The following is a 12,492-nucleotide window of genomic DNA, read 5'->3' as shown; positions in this document are numbered from 1 at the left end:
TCCACAACCAAGGAGGGTCTACAGCAGCACCTAGACCTTCTGCACAGTTTCTGCCAGATCTGGGCCCTGCCAGTTAATCTCAGAAAGACCAAAATAATGGTGTTCCAAAAAAAGGTCCAGTCACCAGCACCACAAATTGCATCTAGACACCGTTGCCCTAGAGCACACAAAAAAACAATACATACCTTGGCCTAAACATCAGCACCACAGGTAACTTCCACAAAGCTGTGAACGATCTGAGAGACAAGGCAAGAAGGGGCTTCTAGGATCTGGCAAAAAATATATACTTGAATCAGTTATAGAACCCATTGCCCTTTATGGTTGTGAGGTCTGGGGTCCGCTCACCAACCAAGAATTCAGAAAATGGGACAAACACCAAATTGAGACTCTGCATGCAGAATTCTGCAGAAATATCCCCCGTGTACAACATAAAACACAAAATAATGTATGCAGAGCAGAATTAGGCCGATGCCCGATAAATGATCAAAATCCTGAAAAGAGACGTAATATTCTACAACCACCTAAAAGGAAGTAATTCCCAAACCTTCCATAACAAGCCATCACCTACAGAGAGATAGATGGCATCTATCTGGAAATGAGGCCCCTGAGCAAGCTGGTCCTGGTCTGTTCACAAACACAAACAGAACCCCAGGACAGCAACACAATTAGACCCAACCAAATCATGAGAAAACAAAAAGATAATTACTTGACACATTGGAAAGAACTAACAAAACCACAGAGCAAACTAGAATGGTATTTGGCCCTAAACAGAGAGTACAGAGTGGCAGAATACCTGTGACTGACCCAAACTTAAGGAAAGCTTTGACTATGTACAGACTCAGTGAGCATAGCCTTGCTATTGAGAAATGCCGCCGTAGGCAGACCTGGCTCTCAAGAGAAGACAGGCTATGTGCACACTGCCCACAAAGTGAGGTGGAAACTGAGCTGCACTTCCTAACCTCCTGCCCAATGTATGACCATATTAGAGACACATATTTCCCTCAGATTACACAGATCCACAAAGAATTTGAAAACAAAACCAATTTTGATAAACTCCCATATCTACTGGGTGAAATACCACAGTGTGCCATCACATCAGCAAGATTAGTGACCTGTTGCCACAAGAAAAGGTCAACCAGTGAAGAACAAAAACCAGTGTAAATACAACCAATATTTATGTTTATTTATTTTCCCTTTTGTACCTTAACTATTTGTTACAACACTGTACATAGCCATAATATGATATTTGAAATGTCTTTATTCTTTTGGAACTTCTGTGAGTGTAATGTTTACTGTTCATTTTATATTGTTGATTTTACTTTTGTTGATTATATATTTCACTTGCTTTGGCAATGTACATATAGTGCATTTGGAAAGTATTCAGACCCCTTCACTTTTTCCACATTGTGTTATGTTACAGCCTTGTTCTAAAATGTATTAAACAAATGTGTTTCCTCATCAATCTACACACAATATCCCATAATGACAAAGAGAAAACATGTTTATAGAAAACAGAAATACCTTATTTACATACGTATTCAGATTCTTTGCTGTGAGACTTGAAATTGAGTTTCCATTGATCATCTTTGAGATGTTTCTACAACTTGGAGTCCACCTGTGGTAAATTCAATTGATTGGACATGATTTGAAAAAGGCACTCACCTGCCTATATAAAGGTCCCACAGTTGACGGTGCATGTCAGAGCAAAAACCAAGCCATGAGGTCGAAGGAAATGTCCGTAGAGCTCCAAGACAGGATGTGTGGAGGCAAAGATCTGGGAAAGGGTACCAAAATATTTCTGCAGCATTGAAGGTCACCAAGAACACAGAGGCCTGCATCATTCTTAAATAGAAGAAGTTTGGAACCACCAAGACTCTTGCTAGAGCTGGCCACCCTGCCAAACTGAGCAATCGAGGGTGAAGGACCTTGGTCAGGGAGGTGACCAAGAACCCGATGGTCACTCTGACAGGGCTCCAGAGTTCCTCTGTGGAGATGTGAGAACCTTCCAGAAGGATAACCATCTCTGCAGCACTCCACCAATCAGGCCTTTATGGTAGAGTGACCAGACGGAAGCCACCCCTCAGTAAAAGGCACACAAACTCCCACTTGGAGTTTGCCAAAAAAGCACCTAAAGGACTCTCAGACCATGAGAAACAACATCCTCTGGGTCTGATGAAACCAAGATTGAACTCTTTAGCCTGAATAACAAGCATCACGTCTGGAGGAAAGCAGGCACCACTCATCACCTGGCCAATACCATCCCTATGCTGTGGGGATGTGATTGACTTGGAATTACATTGTGTTGTTTAAGTGTTCCCTTTATTTTTTTATATACTGTATATACAGTAGCAGTCAAAAGTTTGGTCACACCTACTCATTGAAGGGTTTTTCTTTATTTTTACAATTTCTATATTGTATAATAATAGTGAGACAATCAAACTATGAAATCATGCAGTAACCAAAAAAGTGTCAAACAAATCAAAAGATATTTTAGATTTTAGATTCTTCAAAGTAGCCACCCTTGGACTTGCTGACAGCTTTGCACACTCTTAGCATTCTCTCAAACAGCTTTACCTGGAATGCTTTTCCAACAGTCTTGAAGGAGTTCCCACATATGCTGATCACTTGTTAGCTGCTTTTCCTTCACTCTGCGGTCCAACTCATCCCAAACCATCTCAATTGGGTTGAGGTCAGGTGATTGTGGAGGCCAGGTCATCTGATGCAGCACTCCATCCAGCACTCTCCTTCTTGGTCAAATAGCCCTTACACAGCCCGGAGGTACTGTATGTTGGGTCATTGTCCAGCGCAAACCAGATAGGATGGCGTATCGCTGCAGAATGCTGTGGTAGCCATGCTGGTTAAGTGTGCCGTGAATTCGAAGAAATTACAGACATTGTCACCGGCAAAGCACACCCACACCATCACACCTCCTCCTCCATGCTTCACAGTGGGAACCACACATGCGGAGATCATCCATTCACCTACTCTGCATCTCACAAAGACACGGTGGTTGGAACCAAAAATATCATATTTAGATCTCATCAGAACAAAGGACAGATTTCCAGTGGTCGAATGTCCATTGCTCGTGTTTCTTGGCCCACGCAAGTCTCTTCTTCTTATTGGTGTCCTTTAGTAGTGGATTCTTTGCAGCAATTCAACCATGAAGGCCTGATTCACGCAGTCTCGTCTGAACAGTTGATGTTGAGATGAGTCTGTTACTTGAACTCTGTGAAGCATTTATTTGGGCTACAATTTCTGAGGCTGGTAACTCTAATGAACTTATCCTCTGCAGCAGAGGTCACTCTGCTTTTTCTGTGGCGGTCCTCATGAGAGCCAGTGTCATCATAGCGCTTGATGGTTTTTGAGACTGCACTTGAAGAAACTTTCAAAGTTCTTGAAATTTTCCGGATTGACTGACCTTCATGTCTTAAAGTAATAATGGACTGTTGTTTCTATTTGCTTATTTGAGCTGTTCTTGCAATAATATTATGACTTGGTATTTACCACATAAGGCTATCATATGTATACCACCACTACCTTGTCACAGCACAACTGATTGACTCAAACACATTAAGAAGGAAAGAAATTCCACACATTTTTAACAAGGCACAAATTAAATGCATTCCAGGTGACTACCTCATGAAGCTGGTTGAGAGAATACCAAATGTGTGCAAAGCTGTTTAACACTTTTTTGGTTGCTACATGATTCCATATGTGTTATTGTATAGTGGTGATGTCTTCATTAGGTGTGTCCAAATTTCTGACTGGTACCATATTTATCAGTAAGATTTTGTTTGGCAGCAACTAATGGGGATCCTTAATAAATGCAAATATTGTTTACTTTCCTTTCTCTCTCCATCCATCTCTCTCTCTCTAACTCTCTCTCTCTAACTCTCTCTGTCTCTCTCTACATCCCTGTTTCTCTCCCTCCTTCTGTCTCCATCCCTTTGTCTCTGCATCCCTTTCTGTCTCCATCCCTTTCTCTCTCCATCCCTCTCTCCCCCCTCTCTCTCCGGCGTTAATGGAGGAACGCTGTGAAAAGGCTTCAAAAGTACTGACCCTTTTCATCTCCCCTCACTGCCTAAGAGCAAACGCACATACACACACATACACAGTAATGGAATTCAACCTGGAGAAAGCAGCAGCGTTGCCATGGGGAGGGAGGGAGAGAGAGAGAGAGAGAGAGAGAGAGAGAGAGAGAGAGAGAGAGAAGAGTGCGGCTTCAGGAAAATTCTGCTCCTTAATGAAAGGAGAAAACGAGAGAATTCTGAGGGAGAGATCTGTAGTCTGTAGATAAAGGTAGAGAAAGAGAGGGAGAGATCTGTAGTCTGTAGATAAAAGTAGAGAAAGAGAGGGGGAGATCTGTAGTCTATAGATAAAGGTAGAGAAAGAGAGGGAGAGGTGTGTTTACACCAGTCTGTGATCAGATCCTGACCCAAACCACAGGCCAATCACACACCCAGCCCCTATAGGGACTCAGTTCAACATGCTTCTGAGGAACAGCTGATTAGTGGAATCAGCACAGCTGTGTTAGAGTAGGGCTGGGGCAAAGGTCAGAATGGTCAAAAGCTCTCAACAGGAGGGTTGAAACACCCCTGTGATTTAACATTTCTCCAATGTCTAACCTACTAGAACAGTGGTTTTAACCATCTCCTCAGGGACCAACAGACATTTCACAATTTAGTTGTACAGGTAGGCCTGAACTAGCTCACCTGATGTACCTATTTTATGGCTTGATGGACAAGTTAAATCAGGTGTGCTAGCTGTGGAATACGTGGAATGGCTTGGGGTCTAGATGGCCAAGTCAACATTGTCTGTATCATAGAAATGTAAGAAAACAAACATTTGCTTTTGGGCTTAATTTAAGGATAAGGTTAGGCAAATGATTAAGGTTAGGTTTAACATCCGATTTAAAGAAGATAAATTGTAGAACTAGGCGCGGCTTCCGAATGTGCAACTTGGCCAGTTAGTGATGAGGAGGTCTCCGAGGAGAGGTTTGAAAACCCCTGCATTATAACACTTGCTGACCTGTTAGAACATTTCCCAACCTTCCGTAACATTTGTTCAACCTACTAGAACTCTCTAGAACATTCCCTGACTCTTCAAGAACACTCTAGTCTCGAACATTCTCTAACATGTAGAAACATTCTCTGAAATCCTGAAGCATTCGAAACTATTCTCTAATCTCCTAGAACCTTGTCCAACCCATTAGAACGTTCTAAAATATTCTCTAACTGACTAGAACATTACATCTCTGCTCAGTGCAGTCGCCAGGAACAGATCATGTCATCATGATTATTCTGTCTGGATCCACTGTGTTGACGAGACTAGACTGGAGCACAGTGTTATGCATGACCACACACACACGCAAGCACACGCACACACAAACACACACATATATTCACTGGGACCAGACAGACCAAATGGGCCATGACAGTGTGACTGTAGGCTCAAATCAGTCCCTTACAACCACATTAATAAATGTATTTCAATAAAGCGCCTAACTCTGTTATTTTATTATCCCATTTCCTTAAGAAAGCAGTTTAACACAGCAGACATTCGGCTTGTAATTTGTTATAAAAATCTACATGAAGCACAATGGCTACTCAATATAGCAACCAGAACAGCCTCTGAGACAGCCACAGACATTCAGAGAGGGGGGGGGAGAGGGGGAGAGAGAGAGAGCGAGAGAGAGAGAGAGAGAGAGAGAGAGAGAGAGAGAGAGAGGAAAATGGAAGAAGACAGAGAGAGTAATGAAAGAGAATTAGAATTGCCTTTGAGAATTAGGCAAGGCGGGATGCAGAGCTGTACACACACACACACACACACACCATGTGCAGCGACGTGATAAGAAATAGAGGATCATTCATCTACTCCTTGCAAGTCTCTCTCTCTCTCGCTTTCCCCTCTCTGCTCTCTCTTTTTTCTTCAGAGTGAATAGTAAAACCTCGTCACAGCAGGGCCTGTAGACTATCAGTAAGTGAGGAGAATGAAAGCTACCATCTCTGACTAACTCTGACTGGCTCTCTGCTTCTGTGAATCCTCTTCCCTCTCCCCTCTCCTTTCACTCTCCTCCCTCTCTCTTTCCCCCTTCTTCTTTCTCCTTTCTCCTTACACTCCCCTCTCCTTTCACTCTCCTCCCTCTCTCTTTCCCCATTCTCCTTTCTCCTTCCTCTACACTCTTCCCATTTCTCTCCTTTCTCTTTCCCTACTATCTCCTTTTACGCTATAAATCACACACACACACACACACACACACACACACACACACACACACACACACACACACACACACACACACACACACACAGAGACACACACACACACAGACACAATGTCATAAAGAAATAAAGAAATAAACAGTTTAGTACACATGACCTTATTACTATGACTAATGCTCACAAATTAATTTAATCTCCTTTCTCAGTTAATACTTAAGCAACCACTTGGCGCTCCAAGCTCCAACACACACAAACACACACCCAAACACACACGCAAGCACACATAAACACACACAAATAGACACACACTGACGCTCTACAGTCATTAGTATTTATGAACAGAATGCAGTGAACCAAGAAACAAGTTCTCTGTGTGTGTGTGTGTGTGTGTGTGTGTGTGTGTGTGTGTGTGTGTGTGTGTGTGTGTGTGTGTGTGTGTGTGTGTGTGTGTGTGTGTGTGTGTGTGTGTGTGTGTGTGTGACGGCTATGAGAGCTAAGTCCTGCTGAAGGCTGGCCAGCCAAGCCAGTCATTTGCATTCAGCTATGACGACTCGGTGCACACACAGTCAGACAGAAAGATACACACACACACACAGTCGGACAAATAAACAAACATATACACAGACAGATGCACACGAACACACAGAGACACACAGAGAGAGCGAGCACAGAGTGATTCCCTGACATCTCTTTGATGAGCGAGAGACTGGTGCGGATAAGAGAGAGATCAAACACAGCACCAGTAAAACTACAGCTATTACTCCATCCACCTGAGGGAGGGAGAGAAGGCCTGGAGGGAGGGAGAAAGAGGAGAGGGAGGTGTATGTGCGTGTGTGCGCTTGTGTAAATGTATCAGGTTCAGCAGAACAGGAATTCTATGCAGAGCTGATTTGAATTAGTTTAGGGAGGGAGGAATTGTTCAGGTAATATGGTTTAATAAGATTGGACTGACAGAAGGGTGTGTGTGTGTGTGTGTGTGTGTGTGTGTGTGTGTGTGTGTGTGTGTGTGTGTGTGTGTGTGTGTGTGTGTGTGTGTGTGTGTGTATGTATATGAGTGGTGTGTGTATGAGTGTGTGTTTGTATGCGTGAATTAGTCTGTGCATGGCATACCTAAATGGAATATGGTATAATAAGATAGGATTCACAGGGGTGATATACTAGTTTTTTATTTGAAACAGCACCGGGGTTTTAAGTATTTAAGTAGTATTGATAGTGTTTGTGGTTGGAAGGGTCCAGTTTACTCACTATGGTTTCCAGCAGTGGTGAAAAAAGTATCCAATTGTCGTACTTGAGTAAAAGTAAAGATACCTTAATAGAAAATGACTCAAGTAAAAGTGAAAGTCACCCAGTGAAATACTACTTGAGTAAAAGTCTAAAAGTATTTTCTTTTTAAATATACTTAAGTATCAAAGTAAATGTAATTGCTAAAATATACTTAGGTATCAGAAGTAAAAGTAAAAGTATAAATCATTTCTGCTTCCTTACGGATAGCCAGCGGCTCCAACACTCAGGCATCATATACAAACAAAACATGTCTTTAGTGAGTCTGCTAGATCAGAGGCAGTAGGGATGACCAGGGATGTTCTCTTGATAAATGTGGGAATTAGGCAATTGTCCTGTCCTGCTCAGCATTATTTTGGGTGTTAGGGAAAATGTATGGAGAAAAAAGTACATTATTTTCTTTAGGAATGTAGTGAAGTAAAAGTAAAAGTAGTCAAAAATATAAACAATAAAGTAAAGTACAGATACCCAAAAAAACTACTTAAGTAGTACTTTCAAGTGTTTTTATTAAGTACTTTACACCACTGGTTTACAGCTCAAACAGTGGTGGAAAGTACTTAAGTAAAACAATACTTTATAGTAAGGTACTACTTACGTAGTTTTTGGGGTATCTGTACTTTACTTTACTATTTATATTGTTGACAACTTTTAATTTGACTTCACTACATTCCTAAAGAAAGTAATGTGCTATGATCTACTAAATGTGGGGTCCTGGTTCTGAAACGTCTCACACACACACACACACAGCAGTGCCAGCATTTCCCCTCGCTTTCACATACATACACACACACCCGCTGGGAGAAGAAGCCCTTTGTCATCTCAATACCATAATAAGACAGCAGAAAGGGTTTATCTATCAGGCTGATACGGTTGTTAACTCACACACACACACACACACACACACACACACACACACACACACACACACACACACACACACTGGAAGAGAGGGCTTATACGGATTTGAACAGTCAGAATAATAGCTGCAGGGAGGAGGAATAGCTGTGTGTGTGTGTGTGTGTGTGTGTGTGTGTGTGTGTGTGTGTGTGTGTGTGTGTGTGTGTGTGTGTGTGTGTGTGTGTGTGTGTGTGTGTGTGTGTGTGTGTATGGTGTGGGTGTTTGTGTTTGTGTGTGTGTGCATGCGTGCGTGCATTTGTGTGTGTGTGTGTGTGTGCGTGCGTGAGCGCGCCCGTCCATGTGTTATAATACAAGGCATCTGAGAACCCCTTGTGTGACAATTTGAATCCCAATCAATTACACTCACAATCCCCGAAAGTAAACAAAAACACAAACAATCAAGCAATATTCTCAGGTGCATTCAGTGATACTTTCACCTAATTCTTGAATTCTAAGACATGCCTGCGGTCCTCTAGAAGTTACAGTACAAAAGAGCAGAACGTCCTGACTAACAGCGTTTACAAAACCGATCCAGAAACTTGAGAAAAAAAAATGATGGTCATCCCAGCTCTATAACGCTGGTTATTGCTCTGAGCGATATGTTTCTAAATACACGGCTTCCTCTACTCTGTTGGAACGGCAAGCAAGAGTACACAAGACAGAAACAAATAAGGAAACCAGAAAGGATTTACCCTCCACTACACATCCACTCCCAGACATCTCTCTGCACTGTGTGATGACCTAGTACCTAACAATACACCCAATGTCATTTCACCGATCCATCATTGCAGAGAGAGCAATTTGATCCTTTTGTTGATATGGGTTTGAACACGCATTGTCTGGGCACAAAAAAATACAATGTTAGCCAGCTGAGCTAAAGCCTAGGTATCCGGTCTCGGGGAATCTTACTCATCATCGTACAGTCCACCGAGCCACCAGCACTACACATACGGTAGCATTGCTAATGTGGTGACAAAGTCATATTAAAAACGTGCGTGATCATATCAAATCCAACCTATAATATGTTGTTTCTTTATGATACGTGTGTTTGGAGTTAGGGGGGGTTGAGGTGCGGACTACTAAAACCTCTGTTAGCTACCTGGGATGCATCCTTGAAGGAACCTTGGGAGGTGTGAGCATGGCCAATAAGGTGCTAGGGAAGGTTAATGCCAGGACTACGTTTTTGGCTAGAAAGTCCAAGCTGCTTGATAAGGACTCCATGAAAGTGCTAGCCACTGCCCTCATTCAATGCCATTTTGACTACGCTAGTACTTCCTGGTTTGGGGGCTTATCTAAGCTCATGAAGCCCAGAAGATGCTGATCAGGGTAGCGTCGAAGGTGAGTCCACGCACTCACATAGGCTTTCAGGAATTCGACTGGCTGCCTGTTGAGGCTAGGGTGTCCCAGATTAGACTGGGTTTGGTTTACATGGTTTTATGGTCCTGCGTCTAGATATCTAACGGATTACTTTCCCCGTGTTAGGGATGCACATAATCACAGCACCAGATCAGGTGTTGCTGATGTGTGCTCATACAGGTTCCAGGAGTAATGCTGGGAAAGGTACTGTCTTGTATGCTGGAGGCCTCAGAGTGGAATGAGTTGCCTCTGCCCCTAAAAACGACATCCTCTCTGAACAGTTTTAAAAATAAAGTTAAAAAAGGTTTGGTGTCTTCTGTGCCCGTATGAATGATCCCTATGATGTATCTGCAATGACGAGATAGATGTTCTTCTTCTATGTTTTTGTGTTTTATTATCTCGCTGTCATACTGTGTTCAACCGTGTTGGAGCTTGCCTAGCCATCTTGTTTCAAGAGGACCACAATGGAAATAAGTCCCAGACTGTTTTGTGTGTTACCCTCCATGATTTAAAAATGGAAATAAGTCCCAGACTTTATTGTGTGTTATCCTCCATGATTTAAAAATGGAAATAAGTCCCAGACTTTATTGTGTGTTATCCTCCATGATTTAACAATGGAAATAAGTCCCAGACTGTATTGTGTGTTATCCTCCATGATTTAACAATGGAAATAAGTCCCAGACTGTATTGTGTGTTATCCTCCATGATTTAACAATGGAAACAAGTCCCTGACTGTATTGTGTGTTATCCTCCATGATTTAACAATGGAAATAAGTCCCAGACTGTATTGTGTGTTATCCTCCATGATTTAACAATGGAAATAAGTCCCAGACTTTATTGTCTGTTATCCTCCATGATTTAACAATGGAAATAAGTCCCAGACTGTATTGTGTGTTATCCTCCATGATTTAACAATGGAAATAAGTCCCAGACTTTGTTGGTTATCCTCCATGATTTATTAACAATGGAAATAAGTCCCAGACTGTATTGTGTGTTATCCTCCATGATTTAACAATGGAAATAAGTCCCAGACTGTATTGTGTGTTATCCTCCATGATTTAACAATGGAAATAAGTCCCAGACTGTTTTGTGTGTTATCCTCCATGATTTAACAATGGAAATAAGTCCCAGACTGTTTTGTGTGTTATCCTCCATGATTTAACAATGGAAATAAGTCCCAGACTGTTTTGTGTGTTATCCTCCATGATTTAACAATGGAAATAAGTCCCAGACTGTTTTGTGTGTTATCGTCCATGACTCTACTCATGTTCATGTATTTTTTCAAGTTTTTGTGTGCTTGTTTTTTTAATGGTTGAATGAATAAACTAAACTTAACTAAACTTGTCTGGTAGTAAAATGTGCTGTTTTATTTATGAATTTGTCCTTTTAAGAGTTAATCACATCAACTAACGCTTCTCCACAAATATTCATGACCCAGTTCTTAACACACTATGACACACACACACCCTTTGCAAGAGTTAACGGCTCCTTTGTTTAGTCTCAGGAGCAGTATCCCACCCCCTGTGTCTTCACACACACAAAAATACGGTTTCTCAAGGGTTCTTTGGGAAGGGTGATGGTTCATGGTGGAACCATAATGATTCTAAGAACCCTTTGAGCTCTTCCATGCTTCTTTACAGTTCACAAAAGGGTTCTTTGCTCTTTTAGTGCTAATTAAAATGTAGGGAAGGTGGTTCATTATAATATTTTGTGGCATGGTTTGGGCACAGCTCTATTCAACCGTGGGTGAGTGTGGCCAGTGACGGTGTGTTGTGAAAGACTCATGTCTGGCCTTGATTCAATTGAGAACAGTTGACTAACTCAATCAGTGGTTCTCAATACTTCCCAGATGTTCCAGAGGTAGCTCACTTGATTCAACTGGTCAATGAACACAATAATAACACAGATGGAATTTGTACAATGTTATATAGCTGATCACAACTAAAAACCATGTGGTTCTTTAAAGGGATCTACAAAGAACATTTTAGATTGAGAAAGGTTCTTTATACAACAACTCTACATAAAGGTTCTATAAAGAGGGTTGTAAACATAGCGGAACCCTTTTTTGGTGCTATATGGAGTCTTTTTTTTCATGGTTCTTTATATGACCATACAGGTTCCATTTACAAACTTATGAGCAGGGTTCTTTATTGAACCTTCAGCTCAGTCTGATGTCAATTGCTCCTATAGTTCCTACATCCTCCATCTGTCCTCTCAGGACTTCCCCTATGCTGCTTCTGTCTCAAGCAGGCTGCTATGTAGGACGTGGAGGCAGGAAGGTCCAGGGGGAGAAGCAGTGAGGAGAACCAGGGCTGACTACTCTTTGGAGTGTTGTATAAACCTGGCGACCGGGGAGAGACACACACACACACACACACACACACACACACACCTTATGAATTATTCCCCTGCTTAAGACTTCTTAAGAGCACATTATTGCTTTTTCCCACTGCATCTGACATTAGCAGCACACACACACACACACACACACACACACACACACACACACACACACACACACACACACACACACTTTCTGGGCTAAGAGGGAAATGTGATGAAGCTGAAAGACTTCCCAGCAAGCCAAAATTGGTTCTGTGAAAGTTCCCAGAACAACTGTTAGGTTACGGCAAATGTTCTCGTAACACAGAAACTGTTCAGTCGTGCTGATGATTTGTGTAAAACATTTGCCGGATGTTGCAAGAGCATTCCCAGAACACATTTTGTGTGTTCTTTA

Source organism: Oncorhynchus mykiss, chromosome Y (assembly GCF_013265735.2).
Source record: "Oncorhynchus mykiss isolate Arlee chromosome Y, USDA_OmykA_1.1, whole genome shotgun sequence".
Taxonomy (NCBI): domain Eukaryota; kingdom Metazoa; phylum Chordata; class Actinopteri; order Salmoniformes; family Salmonidae; genus Oncorhynchus; species Oncorhynchus mykiss.
The sequence above is the reverse complement of the archived record's forward strand: the minus strand, read 5'-3'. Positions refer to the sequence as shown.